This window comes from Sciurus carolinensis, chromosome 1 (genome assembly GCF_902686445.1).
Source record: "Sciurus carolinensis chromosome 1, mSciCar1.2, whole genome shotgun sequence".
NCBI classification, from domain to species: domain Eukaryota; kingdom Metazoa; phylum Chordata; class Mammalia; order Rodentia; family Sciuridae; genus Sciurus; species Sciurus carolinensis.
Window position 1 is genome coordinate 171,780,849 of NC_062213.1, and position 16,120 is coordinate 171,796,968.

General features: G+C 34.1%; 1 protein-coding gene and 1 long non-coding RNA gene across 2 annotated transcripts in view; both read left to right on the forward strand.

Annotated features, from left to right (window-relative positions):
* LOC124986112 (selection and upkeep of intraepithelial T-cells protein 8-like) overlaps positions 1–16,120 on the forward strand; it is a 262,170-nt gene that overhangs the window by 14,146 nt on the left and 231,904 nt on the right. The gene's annotated exons all lie outside the window — the stretch shown is intronic.
* LOC124986197 (uncharacterized) lies at positions 8,827–13,312 on the forward strand. Its single transcript, XR_007108998.1, has 3 exons — positions 8,827–8,922; positions 9,069–9,115; positions 12,034–13,312. It is a non-coding gene; the product is annotated as an uncharacterized LOC124986197 (long non-coding RNA).

A 16,120-nucleotide genomic window follows, 5' to 3' on the forward strand; every position in this document is an offset into this window, starting at 1 on the left:
GTCATTCCATAATGTATATATGTCATAACATCTCATTGTACCTTGTAAACATGTACAATTAATATTTGCCAAGTAAAAATAAATTTATTTTTTAAAAAGAATATTGGAGTTGTTTAGCTACTTTTTTACCATAAGCACTTATTTTATATTATTTTAACAATTTTGAGGGAGCAAAGTAATCAAATATATTTTCAAATAAATAGCATATTTATATATTTTGTGCATTATATATTTATTTGTATAAAATGTATATTTTTATATATTAATTTACCCAAAAATTACATATAGTTATATACATATTTTATGAAACATACTAATACATTTATGTGTAGTTAGCAATATCATCCAAATATATTTACCTATGTTGTTAATCGATTCTCATTTTAAGAAATAAAAATTATGTTGATTAGCCAGTGTTTTGTTTCATTTTTTTTAATTTAGAAAGTATCAAGACATTTAAATTTAATTATACTATGAGATCTAGTGTCTTAAAGGTAGCTAAGAAGATACATTTCAATTAACACCTTAGATCTTTATAATTTGAAATGTTATAAGAATTTCATGAAATCAAATATTACAACATTCAAAACAGAATCTGTCATTATCATTTGATTTAGTTTAGTACAATTATTTATAAAAATAAAAATATATATGTACATGCAAATATACGTATTTGTATATGTGTATATATGTATATATATATGCATAATATATACATATATACTTTAAATTTTTAAGTAAATTATAAGACAACCTATGGAAAAAATTGCAAGATATTTAGGAAATTTAAATAATAAGAAATTTAACCCTGGTCTTCAACAAACCATAATATCAGATCTAGACTCAGGTGAGCTTACCTCCTACCTATGAACAGGTATTCAAACAGATAGGGATACAAGGGTCTGAGGAATGTGCACAAAGAAGATCCAGTACAATGCAGTGGGAGCTTCTGCTGGATTTTGAATCTCCACTTCTTTCGGAGCTGTCCAGCTAAAGACCACCAGTTATCCGGTTATACACTTGTAGTTGAACAAGTTTGGTTTATTTTTCTTTGCACTAATGGAGAACTATGGGGCATCTCAGTTAGATGATTTTAGAAAGGACTTACAGAATCTGGATTGTGCTAGTTGATTTGGAGGGATAATTTAAGGATGTAGGGACCTATTTTGGATTAGAAATGGGGGTAAGTTTATAATCAAAAGTTTAATAAATCTTATCTAAAATAAGGGAATACTAGGCCAAAGCAAATAATTGGTAATAAAGCAGCATTCACTCATTAACCAAGATAAGGAAATGTTTGGAAATATTGTGTCTGGATAATGTTCTTATTTATTGCCTGTGTTCAGCTGTGATTACAGAGAGATCTTTTTCTCTTAATCCATCATGATCATATGGTGGTCTTATTTGATGTGGCTTTTCCTTAAAAGTGTTTATGTTCAACAGAACAACACAAAGGCCCAGACATAGCAGGCCAGAACCTAGATATCATGGGTAACTTTTATCTTATCTTCAACATTGTACTAGAAATTCTAACCAGTACAATAGGCAAAATATTTTTTTTAAATTAGAAGCATTTATATTGGAGCATAACTACTAAACAAGGACAGTAAGTTTGCAAAATATAAGATCGATATGGAAAAACCAATAATTTCCTAATACCAATTAAAATCTTAAGAATCAATAAATGGGACAGATTCAAACTAAAAAGCTTTTTCTCAGCAAAGGGAACAATCAATAAAGTGAAAAGAGAGAGAGCCGACAGAGTGGGAGAAAATCTTTTCCACACACACTTCAGACAGAGCACTAATCTCCAAATTTATAAAGAACTTACAAAAACTTTACACCAAAAATACAAAGAACCCAATAAATAAATGGGCTAAAGAACTGGGCAGACGCTTCACAGAAGATATACAGGTGATCAACAAATATATGAAAAAGTGCTCATCATCCCTAGTAATTAGAGTAATAACCCTAAGATTTCATCTGACTCCAATTAGAATGACTATTATCAAGAACACAAGCAATAATAAGTGTAAGTGTGGATGTGGTGTAAAAAGAAAGCAATAAAAAAATCTATTCACAATATAAAAAAATAGAATACTTGGAATGTTTTAAAATATGCAAGACTTCTACACTGAAAACTATATATAAAACTTGATCAAGGTATTTAAGAATCTAAATAATTGGAGATCAATTCCATGTTCATTAATTCACATATCAAAATTATATGGCAATTCTTCCAATTTGATCTGTTTTTCAATATATTTCACACAAAAATCCCAGCAGACTTTTATTTCAAAAATAACAAAATGATTCTAAATTTAAATGGAAATATAAGGACTTCAGAATAGTGAAAATTTTTTGGAAAACAACAAACATGGGTGACTTACATTGATTTTTCTGCATATTATAATATTTGATTAACTAAGAATGTGTGACACAGGGATACAAACACAGGCATATAGAGCACTAGAACAGAATTTAGAGTCCAGAAACAAACCCTCTTGTGATCAATTGATTATTCACAAAAGGTACCAAGGCATTCCACTGGGGATTAGAAGTTTTTAACAAATTGTAGAGGAACAACTTGATATCCTGACACAAACTGTATGCCATACCATTCAAAACCCAAAAAGGATCATAGACTTAATTGTAAATACAAAGTTTAAAACTTTTTGGCACAAAACTTTTGTATCCTTGGGTTAGGAAAAGGGTTCTTGAATATAACACTAAAAAAAATGATCTAAAGAAATCTTAATAAAGGAAATGTCATCAAATATGTTTTGAAATTTCACATATTAAAAGAAACCCTTAAGGAGAAAAAAAGAGACAAACCACAGACTGGGAGCAAATATTTATAAGGCCTATATCTGATAAGGACATAAAATATATATATACAGAACTTTCATAAATCAATAAGAAGGCAAAATTCATATTAAAAGTGGACAAAAGAATTTAGTAAATATTTCACCAAACTGTATACATGAATACCTAGTTAGTACATAGAAGATGTTTAATATTATCAGTCATTAGAAACATTCAAAGTAAAACCAAATTGAGGACTATTTAAAATATTACAAAAATAGCTACATTTTCTGATGAAAAAAATAGCAGATTGGCAGAGATGCCATTGTACATTAATAGTGGGAATATAAACTGATGAAGTTTCTATGAAAAAGTTTGGCAGTTTTTAATAATTAAACAAATTCAAACATGCCATATGACCCAACACTTAGAATGCAACGAAATTAAAGTAGGCTCACACAGAAACTTGTACAAAAACATTCGTAAGAAAATGATTTGAAATATTCAAAAGCTGAAGACAACAACTAATATCCAACAAGTAGTGAATCGGTAACCAATAAAAGTATATCTATATAGGGTCATATTATTCAGCATTTAAAGGAGTAAAGAGAACAGGGATCACAGGATGAAACAGAACGTGACAAAACATTCTAACTGCATTATGATTTATATAAATAAAAACCTTATAGAAGTTATTGAGAGAAAAAGTTGCTGAAAATGAATGGAATTTGTAAGACTAAACACAAAATAATCTCACATAAGCACTGTGCTCTTGTGGATAAAGTTGCTTCCCACAGGGGTGCAGGCTAACAATTCTAATATCATTACTCATGTACAATGCAATTAGTTAAGTAAGTGGAAGGTAGAAGCTGGGAAGCAGGCTTCTCATTATCAGAGTGGGAGTTTTCAGATAAGCAATGGGAAGATCCTAGAATGATCCATGTGATAATGAAGTTGATGATATCAGTATGATCTCATTTTAGCTTATTATAGCTACTGGAGTTTGCAGATCAAAGTATTTACAAATACGTGTTGTTCACAGGTAGTATACAAACATGTTCCTTGTTCCATCAGCTCACAGGGCCTAGAAGAACAATACCACAGAAGAAAATAGCATGCCTAATAGATGGATCATGGTTTCTATTACAACTTTTTAATAAGAGAAAGCAAGGAGCCCTGCAAAAATGACTAAATCTAGGGAAGAGGCTAGAAATATACAAGAGAAGCTGCAAGCACCATAAAGTAAGGAAGCACTGAAGAGCAGAAGAACAACAAAAAGATTGGGGCATGTCAAGGGGACTTAGTTGTCACCTTTAAAGAGCTCCTAGTGACCAAAGCAGAACAATTTAAGAACAAAATAAAGTAGCATCATATTGCAACCCAAACCATAAAACAAATATCTGCGCATCATCAGTGATACTAATGATCAAGTAAATGTGGAAAAAGAGAACAATCTCCCATGGATTAAAATTCCAAAGAGTAAAGCAAAGTCCAGGACCAGACAGCTTCACTGCTGAATTCCACAGAACATTTAAAGAAGAACGAATAATATTTCTTGTTAAATTATTTAAAAAAATTGAAGAGGAGAGGATTTTTCCAAATTTATTTTATGAGACCAGCATTACCCGGTTGCCAAAAAGGGAAGGGAGTATGGGGCAGGGGGAGAATACATTACAAACCAAAATATCCTTGATAAACAGAGATGAAAAATTACTCTACAAAATAATAGAAAATCAAATACAACAGCCCATTGCAAAGATTATTCCCCATGATCCTGTGGGGTTTATTCTAGGAACACAAGTTTAGCTTAACATATAAATCAATAAACAGGCTATACCCCATCAGCAGACTAAAGGACAAAAGCCAAGCATTCATCTCCACAGATGCAGAAATCCTAGCATCTCTTTATGATTAAAACTCAGAACAGATTAGGTACAGAAGGAATGAGCCTACACAATAAAGAAATGAATAACAAGTTCACAGCTAGCGTCATACCCAATGGGGCAAGCTGAAAGCCCTCTCTCTTAAATCTGGAACAACACAAAGATAAAATGCACCTGCAGCCCCTTTTATTCCCCTTAGCATTGGAAGTCCTGGCCAGAGAAACCAAGCAAGATAAACAGATAAAGGCTACTCAAAACAGAAGAAAGAAGTGAAGTTTGCAGATGAAATGATTTTATATGTATAAAACCTTGAATACTCTACCACAGAATCTATTAAAACTAATGCAATTGCAGTTTACAAAATCAACATAAAAAATCTGTAGCATTGCTTTATGCCAATAGAAAATTATCTAAAGAAGGAATCAAGAAAACAATATCATCTACAAGAGCTAAAACAAAAATTGATCTTAGATCTTTTGTGGTATGTGATAAAAAGCAACACAGAGACTAATGGAACAAAGTTGCAAAGAATGTTCATGGGGTAAAGAAGTGTCTCTTTGGTAAATGGTGCTGGGAAAATTGGATGTACACATGAAGAAGAATCAAAATAGACCCCTGTCTCTCACTACATCTGTGGTTACTGGAGGTTAGAGGGAATAGGCTGGACGTAGGGATGGAGGCAGGTTGATTGCTGGCTACCGAGGTAGAGTTAGATAGGATGAATACTCCTGTTGCTCATCCAGGTGACTACACGTAATGAAAATTATCCATGTGTTTCAAAAAAGCTAGAGAAAAGGATTCTGGATGTTTTCACCACAAAGAAAAGATGAATGTTTGAAGAGATAGATATCCTTCTCTCATTCGAATATTATACAATGTATACATGTATTAAACATCACATGATATCCCACAAAAATGTGCAATTTATATGTCAACTAAAAACAAATTTTAAAAAATTCTAACGATCTCTGTGAATACTCTGAACTCAAGAAGGTGGAGATTGACTTCATATCTTACCTACAGGCTACTTGTAGTGATTTTTTTTACAGGGTATACTATGAACAGAGGAAAGAAGAGTAAATTTGCTGTGTAGAAACCTGCACAACACTATCTGTCAGGAGATTAGAATTTATGTCAACTCTGATATCACAGTGACACTGTCAACCCTTGACAGGCTACAGTGAGAATGGCACATGACATCTGTGACAGTTCTAAAAACAAATGAACAAACAAACCCCTATGTCCATGGCCTAATCATGAGAAAAAGGCTTTAAAATTTTTAATTGAGGGACGTCGTACAAACTGCCTGACTAGTACCCATAAAGACTTCCAAAACCTAAGAGTCTGAGAAATTGTTAGTTAAGAGGAGTCAAAGTGACAGAAACATTAGATGTACTGTTGATTCTTAAATGGGGTGTTGAAGCAGAAAAAAGACATCTTCTGTAAATCTACAGGGGTTATAATAAGTTTATGAAGTAAATAAATGATCAAGCTTCTACCTATAAAAATGAATAAACTACCAGTACATAATATACATGAATGAACCACGAACACTTTGCCAAATAAAAGAAGCCAGATGCAAAAGACTACATATTATCTGACTCCACTCACATAAATTTGTGGAAAAGGAAATTCTTTAAGTAGAGAAAGTAAGTTAGTTGGTACCAAGGTTGAGCACAGGGACGGACTTCAAATGGGTGCAAGAGAATTGTGGGGGATTTAAAAATTGTTTTAAAACTATTATGATTATTATTATTGCACAAATCTATAAATGTGCTAAAATAACTTAAATGTGCACTTATAATGGGTCCCTTTATAATATGGAACTTATACCTGAACAGAGATGTAACACACACCACGACAAAGTAATGAGGTATAAAAGTAACAACAATGTAACAAGCAATGGGGCAAATGGGAGATGATTAGCTTTCTGATAAAAATCTGTAAAGGACACAACTTCACTTATTATTTTTGCAAAACAAAATCAGAACTCAATATAATCATGAAGAGACACCAAACCAAACCATATTCAGAGATTCTATGACATAAGCAACCTACGTTTCTGAAAAATGACTGTGTCAGGAAAGATCAAGAAAAGCAGAGGAACTAACTTACAGATAAAAACAAGATTCAAAAACACAATCAACAAAATGCAGTGAGTATTTTTAAACTAAATCTCAAATGAGAAAAGTAAATTTGAAAAATTTAAAAGACATTCTTAGGGCAACTGTCAAAACTGAAATGTGAAGTAGACATCCTGGTATTGGATCAATGTTTGAAATCCTAAATTTTTTTTATTTTTTTTATTTTTTACAGACTGCCTTTTGATTCATTATACACATATGGAGTACATCATTTCGTTTATATGGTTGTGCCCAATGTAGATTCATATCATTCGTGAAATCATACATGTACATAGGGCAATAATGTCTGTCTCATTCCACCATTTTTCATACCCTTCCTCCATCTCATTTCCCTCTATGTAATCTGAAGTTCCTCCATTCTCTCTTATTCCCCATCCCCCCTCCCCCATTATACATCATCATCCACTTATTAGGGAAAACATTTTGTCTTTGGTTTTGGGGGATTGACTTATCTCACTTAGCATGATATTCTCCAATTCCATCCATTTATTTGCAAATGCCACGATATTATTCTTCTTTATGACTGAATAATATTCCATTGTGTATATATACCACAGTTTCTTTATCCATTCACCTGTTGAAGGGCATGGGATGGATTTAAACTAAAACGCTTTTTCTCAGCAAAGGATACCATCAATAATGTGAAAAGACAGGCTACAAATCAGGAGAAAACCTTTTTCCATGCACTTCAGATACAGCACTAATCTACAAAATTTATAAAGAATTTATAAAACTTGACACCAAAAATACAAAGAACCCAATCAATAAATGGGCCAAGGAACTGGACAGACACTTTACAGAAGAAGATATACAGGCAATTAATAAATATATGAAAAAGTGTTCAACATCTCTAGTAATTAGAGAAATGCAAATTAAAACAGCTCTAAGATTTCATTTTACTCCAATTAGAATGGCTATTATCAAGAATACAAACAATAATGGATGTTGGCGTGGATGTGGGGAGAAAGGCACACTTTTACATTGCTGGTGGAGTTGCAAATTGGTGCAGCCACTCTGGAAATCAGTGTGGAGATTCCTCAGAAAACTTGGAATGGACCCACTTTTTGACCCAGTTATCCCACCTCTATTTTTACCCAAAAGACTTAAAATCACCATATTATAGTAACACTGCCACATCGATGTTCACAGCAGCTCAATTCACAATAGCTAGATTGTGGAACCAACCTAGATGCCCTTCAACAGACGAATGGATAATAAAATCCTAAATTTGATAACTGTCCTTTGATCTAATACATGAGAATGCCCTTTTCTGTTAAGAAATTGGTACTGAAGTATTAAAGGTAAGGTAACACCATGTCTGCAATTTATTATCAACTGGAATTCATATACTTGTTTTACTGAACATTACAGCATTGCATTTTTTCAAATTGAAGGTTTGTGGCTACTATATGTGGGCCTATCAGAGCCATTTCCCCAATATCTCAGATAATCATTGACATTTTTTAGCAACAAAGTATTTTTAAAATTAAGGCCCCTACATTATTAGACATAATTCTATTGCACACATAATAAATTCTATATTGTATAAATGTAGCTTTTATATGTACTACAAAACTATATATCTACATATACTGTAAACAATAGTACATTCATTTTGATGAAATAATTTTTTTATTATTATGAAGTATCTTTCTTTATGACTAGTACTGATTGATAAAACCTACTTTATCTGATATTAATATAGCTACAACTGTTTTCTTATATTATTGCAGTAAGTAGACTGTTGCTCATGGACAGAGGTGTTTACCTCTTCATTCTAAAATCTGTGTCACCTTTTATTATAAAAGGAATTTTGTAGATAGATATAGAAAGAGGGAGAGAATCAAAGAGCATACAAATGCTTTTGACTTACCATGGAATGATTTCCCAATAAATCCATCATAAGTTGAAATTATCATGTTAAAAATGTGCTTAACTCACTTGACCTACCAAACATGATGGTTTAGCAACACACAACACTGTGGAGGATCAGTTGCTTACTCCTGATTGCATGGCTGACTTGGGAGCTCCAGGCTGCTGCTGCTGCTTAGCAACACAAGAGATTATCGACCCAGATATCACCAGCTCAGGTAAAGATTAAAATTCAAAATTCAATGCTAGAGTTTCGAGCAGATTAAAAGTAAATATGAAAGACATTTGTGATGGAAATAACAATTATTTTAGTTTCATGTTGATGTTGTAACAAAATACAACAAACTGGGTATTTATTTTACAGTCCTGGAAGTCTGAGGAGGGTCTTTCAAAACTAAAATCAAGGTACAGGTAGGTCTGCATTTTTCCAGAGTTTCTAAGGGAGACTGTAGGTTGACTTTTCCAACGTCGAAAGGCTCTGCTCATGGCTGCATCTAATCTTGGCTTCTGTCCTCTCCTTTCTTTCTGACTTTGACCCTCTCAGAATCTGTTTACTTTTTATTTATTTTTTATTTTTGCAGACTGCATTTTGCTTCATTGTACACAGATGGCGTACAAATTTTTGTTTCTATGGTTGTTCACGATGTAGAGTCACAACATTGGGGTAATCATACACGTACATAGGGTAATGATGTCTGTCTCAGTCCACCATCTTTCATACCCGGGCCCCCTCCTCCCTCTCATTTCCCTCTACGTAATCTAAAGTTCATTTTATTTTTTTTCCATTACTGGGGATTGAACCCAGAGGTGCATAACCACTGGGCAACATCCCCAGCCCTTTTTTCATATGTTTTATTTGGAGACAGGGTCTTGCTAAATTGCTTAGGGACTGGCTAAGGTGCTGAGGCTGGCTTTGAACTTGCACTCAGTCTCCTGAGTCACTGGAATTAGAGGCATGCGCCACCACGCCTGGCTTTAAGAATCTCTTTTGATTACATGTAATCCTATATAGATAACCCAGGATAAGATCCTCATATCAAAAGATATAATTTAGTGTTCCCTTTTGTACTAAAAGATAACATATTAACAGATTTCAGAGATTAGTACGTAGATATCTTTACCAATGAGCAACAGTCTGCCTCCCACAGTAATCAAAAGAAAACTGTTCTGTCTGCATTAATATTAAGGTAGACTTTATCAATATATATTACTGGTCATAAATAAGGATATTTCACGATAAACATAAAACTCCTAAGAGTGCATTAATAAAATAATAGAACATCAAACCACTTAAAAGACTGACAGGGTAAGAGCAGAAATAGATCAATTCACTATTAGAATTGGAGAATTTGACTCTATTTCCTCAGTTATTTACAAAACAAGTAGGCAGATCACGTAAAATACAGAAGATATTAACTACGCCAAGGACTAGCTAACTTCTGAAATGTTCAGATAGTAAATATTTCAGGCTTTCAGTCCAGTCACTGTTAATCACTCAATTCTGATTCCGTCATGTGAAAGCAGTCGTCGATAAATGAATGTAAATGACTTAAATGAATGTATCTGGTGGTCCATTAACATTTCATTTACATAAAGCAGCTGGCCAGCAGGCCATAGTTTGCTCAGCTCTGAACTTATTAATTACACTCACCTAATTGAAATTTAGAAAACATTATTTTAGAATTTATGCTGTATATTCAACCAGGTGAACCACATTCTGGGTCATAAATGAGGCAATAAATTTCACAGAAGTGAAATCATACAGAGCATGTCGTTGGATCCCAGCAGAATTAAATGCAAACTCAATAAGAAAAACTTGCAGACAATCCCAGACTATGTGGAAGTTCTGCAATACCTATTAAAAGTGACTCAGATTAAAAACAAAATCTCCAGGGTAATTAGAAAAGATTTAAACTGAACAATAATAAAAATGCATCATAAAATATTTGTGAGATGAAACTAAAACAGGGCTAGAACAGAGTTTTATAAATATAAAGACATATTTAAAAAAATAAAATGATAAGGAACTTCAGGCTATCTAAATTCACAACTTAGCAAAGAAGAAAAAATGAAATGAACATGGCAAAACGGTGGAAGATTAATGCAGGAATTAATGAAATAGAACAAACATATTGTTAAGGGGGGAAAAAGCCAAAGATTTGTTCTTTAGAAAAATAAGATATAGAAATCTAAAAAGAAAAAAAAAATCACACAAGTTATTACAATCAAGAAAGAAATATGGACTGGGGACTGGGATGCAGTTCAGTGGTAGAGCACTTGCCTGGTATGCATGAGGCCTCAGCCTTGATCTCTAGCACAGTCAAAGGAAAAGAGGAGATAGCACTATAGTTCATAAATATCGACAGGACATAATGAGAAATTTTATGCCAAACAATTGGCAAGTGAATAGTGAAACAGAAAAATTATTTAAGACACACAAGTTACAAAAATAAAGACAAGAGGAAATAAAAATCTGAAGCATCCTATACCTATTTTATAAAATTCAAATTCAAAATCAAAACTTTTGAACAAAGAAAATTCTAGCCTTGATGCTTTTATTTGTGAATTCTATCAAATATTTAAGAAAGAAATAGTACCAATTCATTCAGAAATTCCTGGAAAGGGAACATTTCCAATGTGGTCTATGATGACATTGTAACCCTGACACCAACAAGTTGACAAGAATACCACATAAATATAAAAGACCTCCAGGATTAGTAAAATGTCTGCATAGAGGTGCACAGCACTCACCTCCCTCTACAAAAGAAGACCCAGAACGAGAAATAACTGCACTTAGCCAGGCAAGGTGGTGCACACCTCTAATCCCAGAGGCTCAGGAGGCTGAGGCAGGAGGATTGCAAGTTCAAAGCCAGCCTCAGCAATGCTGAGGCACTAAGCAACTCAGTGAGACCCTGTCTCTAAATACAATACAAAATAGGACTGGGAATGTGGGTCAGTGGTCAAGTGCCCCTGAGTTCAATTTCTGGTGCCCCACCACCACCAAAAATAAATAAATAACTGCACTTTGAGGTGAGAGACACTGAACCCATCAAGGCAGACTTGGGATCCCTGTAAGATGTGGAGACCTGGGATAGTGACATAGAGCACTCTCAGAACTGTAGGCCCGGTTCCCCAGAGGAGGAAACTTGCCCTTTCAGGGGGAAAGACGAACAAGAGAAACCCAGTGGGATCCATCTGCAATTGCCAGCAAGCCTAGTGACAGGAGAGTTCCACAGTCACCGCTGTCTTGCAGCCCAGTTGGGGGAGCTACCTGGAGATTGCACAGTAGTTTTACTTCATAAAGGGAACTTGCCTTGTCTCCTTTCCAGGTCCCAGAGCCCAGCTGCTACAGCAGGTGACATGGGGAGCAGAGCTGTGCTGCCAGCTTCTCATCAGTCCTGCACAACACCAGGCCAGAGAGCCACATGTTAATGCTACATGCTCGCCAGAGCCACCACCTACCACAACCAGTCCACAGCTGGCCCAAGTCACCACTGGACCTGAGGGTGTGCATTACACACACACACACACAAACACACACACACACAGCTTTCACTGATGAGGATACACTCACTCCAGTCTGTAACCCCAGAGCCAACACTCCCATTACTGGAACAGCCACCCAGTGGTTGTACCACCCCACTGCTGTATGCACCATGTTGACCTCAGGTTCTAGAGTATTCCTCACCCACATGGCCTCTGGTGGAGGGAAGGGCTCTTTGACCCTGACACAGTACATACTGTGCCCAAAATCTGTAATTACTTCTGAAAAAGTTAGAGTAACAACTACATTGCAGTACCCAACTGGAACCAAAGCTAATGTAACCTAACAAAGAGACACCCTAAGACACGATTAGGAGAAATCTATGCCCCCAAAAAGGATCTCATAAAATTGGCACAGACAACTGACACCTCAGATGCAAAAATCTCAATGTAGGGACACAAGAAGTATGAAGAAAACAAAGTCTCATGATGCCTCCAAAGGAGCACAGTAACTTTCAAGCCAAGGATATCCATGAAATGCCTTATAAAATATTTAAAAGAATGACTATAAGGGAACTAAGATTCAACAGAATACAGAAAGATAATTAAGTAAAAGTAGGAAGATAATTTGTGCTATGAATGAGAAATGTGGTGAAAAGATTGAGATTTTAAAAAAGAATCCAAGAGAAATTTTCAAAATCAATGCACAATTTAAAAAATAAGTCAAATAAAAAATACAGTTGAAAACCTCAACAGGCAAGATCAAGCAGGAAAATTAATCTGAACTTTTAAGACAGTTCTTTTATTCTTTTGAAATATCCTAGCCACACATAGAAAAAGAGAAAAATATGAATACAGCCTCCAAAAACTATAAGATACCATTAAAGGAATAAATATTTACATTTTTGATGTTTTTGAAAATAAAAGAAAGGGAAAGAAATAGTCAGTGAAATAACACCTGAAAACTTCCTCATTCTTGGGAAAGACAGGTCCATCCACGTGGAGAAGTTCTCTAGGACCCCAAATAGTCATTCCTAGAAAACATTCTAACCACAGCATGTTATAATCAAACTGTAAAACATGATAAAAATAGCAAGAGAAGAACACCAACTCACACTTAAAGGAAATTCCCTCATACTAACGGTATTTTTCTCATCAGAAGACTTACAGGTTAGAAGTAAATAGAGTGATTTACTACAAGTTCTGAGAGAAAAACACTGCCAACCAAGAATGATTTACCCAGCAAAGCTATATTTCAGAAATGAAGAAGTAATAAATATTTTCCAAGATAAGCAAAAATTGAGAGATGTCATCACTACCAGACTGGCCTTACAAAGGCTATTTAGGAGTGTCTTATATCCAGAAACTGAGAAAGACAAGAACTATCATGAAAACAGGTGAAAGTATAAAATGCACAGAACAGAAGATCCACATGAGAAATAGAGAGGAATCTAACGACCTCAAAACATTAAAACACCAGACCATAAAGATAAACAGGAGAGGAAGGAAAAAACAATCAAAACAAATAGGAGAAGATCAACAGGATGACAAGAGCAAATCATAGCTTACCAATAATTACCTTTACTGAAAACGAATTAATTTACCCAACTATGAGATCCAGATTGGCTAAATCAAAGAATAAACTGGTGCAGAGGCACACACCTACAGTTCTACCAAAACAACAGCAAACAAACAAACAAAAAAATAAGCAAGACCCAAAAGTATGCTGCCTAAAAGAGACTCACTTCATGAGTAAAGACACAAACTGAAAGGATGGGAAGAGATAGTCCATGTGCCTAATCCTTAGGCATTTGATAAAATTCAGCATCCTTCGTGATAAAAAATGCTGACCTAATTAGATATACAAGGAGTGTACTGCTATATGATAAAGGTTACATGTGACAAATCCAATGCTAGCATCATACGGAATGGGGGTTAGCTAAAAACATTTCCTCTAAGATCTGGAATAAGACAGGAGGTCCATTCTCACTGTCCTTAGAACAATGAAGTTTTAGCCAGAGCAATTATGCCAGAGGAAAAAGAAAAGGCAGATAAATAAGGTGGGAGGTGGGACGAAGTCAAATTATCTTTATTTGCAGATGATAGTATTCCATATAGAAAAAAAACAGGATTCACCAAAAAACTATGAGGACTGATGAATGAATTCAGGTAAAAAAAAAAAAAAAAAAAAGCCAGTATCATTTATATTTTCCTATAATGAACTTGAGAAAGAAATCATAAAAGTGATCTCGTTCACAACACTTAAGAGGAAAAAACAAAACTAGGAGTAAATTTATCCAAGGATGCCCTCTCTTAAGGAAAATCACAAACCATTGATGAAAGAAATTGAAGACAAAAACAATGGAAAGACCTCCTATGCCCATGAATTGAAAGAATTAATATTGCTAAGATGTCCATACTACTCAAAGTGACAGATTCAATGTAATTTCCATCAAAATAACAAATACATTATTCACAGAAATAGGAAAAAAACATTTTATTCGAAGTGCAAAATAATCCAAAATCAAAACAATTTTGAGCAAAAAGTTCCAAGCTGGAATATTATCTAGCTTCAAAATACACCACAAAGCCATAGTTACCAAAAGATCATGGTGAGGGCACTGAAACAAACATACAGATCAATGAAACAAAATAGAGATCTAAAAATAAACCCATACATCTTTAGCAAGCTGGTTACTGCAAAAAGTACCAAAAACATACCTCAAAGGAAAGATAACCTCTTCAGTAGATGTTGCAGAGAAAACCACATATCCATATATAGAAGAAGGAAATTAGATCCCTATCTCTTGTTCTGTACAAAAATCAATTCAAAATGGATCAATGACCTGAATATAAGAGATGAAACTATAAAATTACTAAAAAAAAAGCATGGGAGAAACACCTCAAGACACTGGTAGGCAATGATATTATTAGCTATGACTCTAAAAGCACAGACAACAAAATTTTAAAAATAGGAAAATAGGATAATATCTCCAGACAAGATGCTTCTGAGCAGCAAAGGAAACAATCAATAGAGTGAAAAGACAACATGTGAAATGGGATAAAATATTTGGAACTATTTATCTGACAAGGCATTAATATCCAGAATACATGAGGAACCCAAAAAGCTTAACAAGAAAATGCAAATAATCAATCCAATAAAAAGATGAGTAAATTATCTGATTAGATATTTCTCAAAAGAAGAAATGAGAGTGGCCAAGAAATACATTTAAAATGATGACTACTATTAGCAAATTGAAACCACCATGAAATATAATCTCACCTCAGAATGGTATCATCAAAAAGACAATAAACAAATAAACAAATAACAAATGCTGGTAAGATTGTGGAGAAAAGGAAACTTATACAATTTTTGTGGGAATGTTAATTAATTAGTATGACCACTATGGAGAACAACATGAAGGTTACTCTAGAATCTTAAAATAGATTTGCCATATGATCCAGCTGTCCTACTATTTGGTATATATCCAAAGGAAGTCAAATCAGCATAGCAAAGAGATGGCTGCACTCCCATCTTATTGAAGCACTATTCACAGCAACCAAAATATAGGGTCAACTTAGGTGTCCATCACGGAATGAATGGACATTAAAAAAAAGTAAGAGATATGTATCACAGTGGAATATTATTCAGCCATAAAAAGAATGAAATCCTGTCATTTCCATTAAAATGGAGGTAAGTGGATTATGTAAAGTATTAGGTAAAGAAAAAGACAAATACCACAAGTTCTCTCATATATGTGAACATTTAGAAATAGTCAATATGAATGTGGATCAGGGATGACTGGAAGTTGGGAATGATGGGAAGGGTTATGGAGGGAGTAAGAGGTATCAAAACATGGTTCGGTAGGTAGAATAAGTTCTGGTGTCCACAGCACGATTGGTAACTACAGTTTATGGTTCATAGTACCGTAT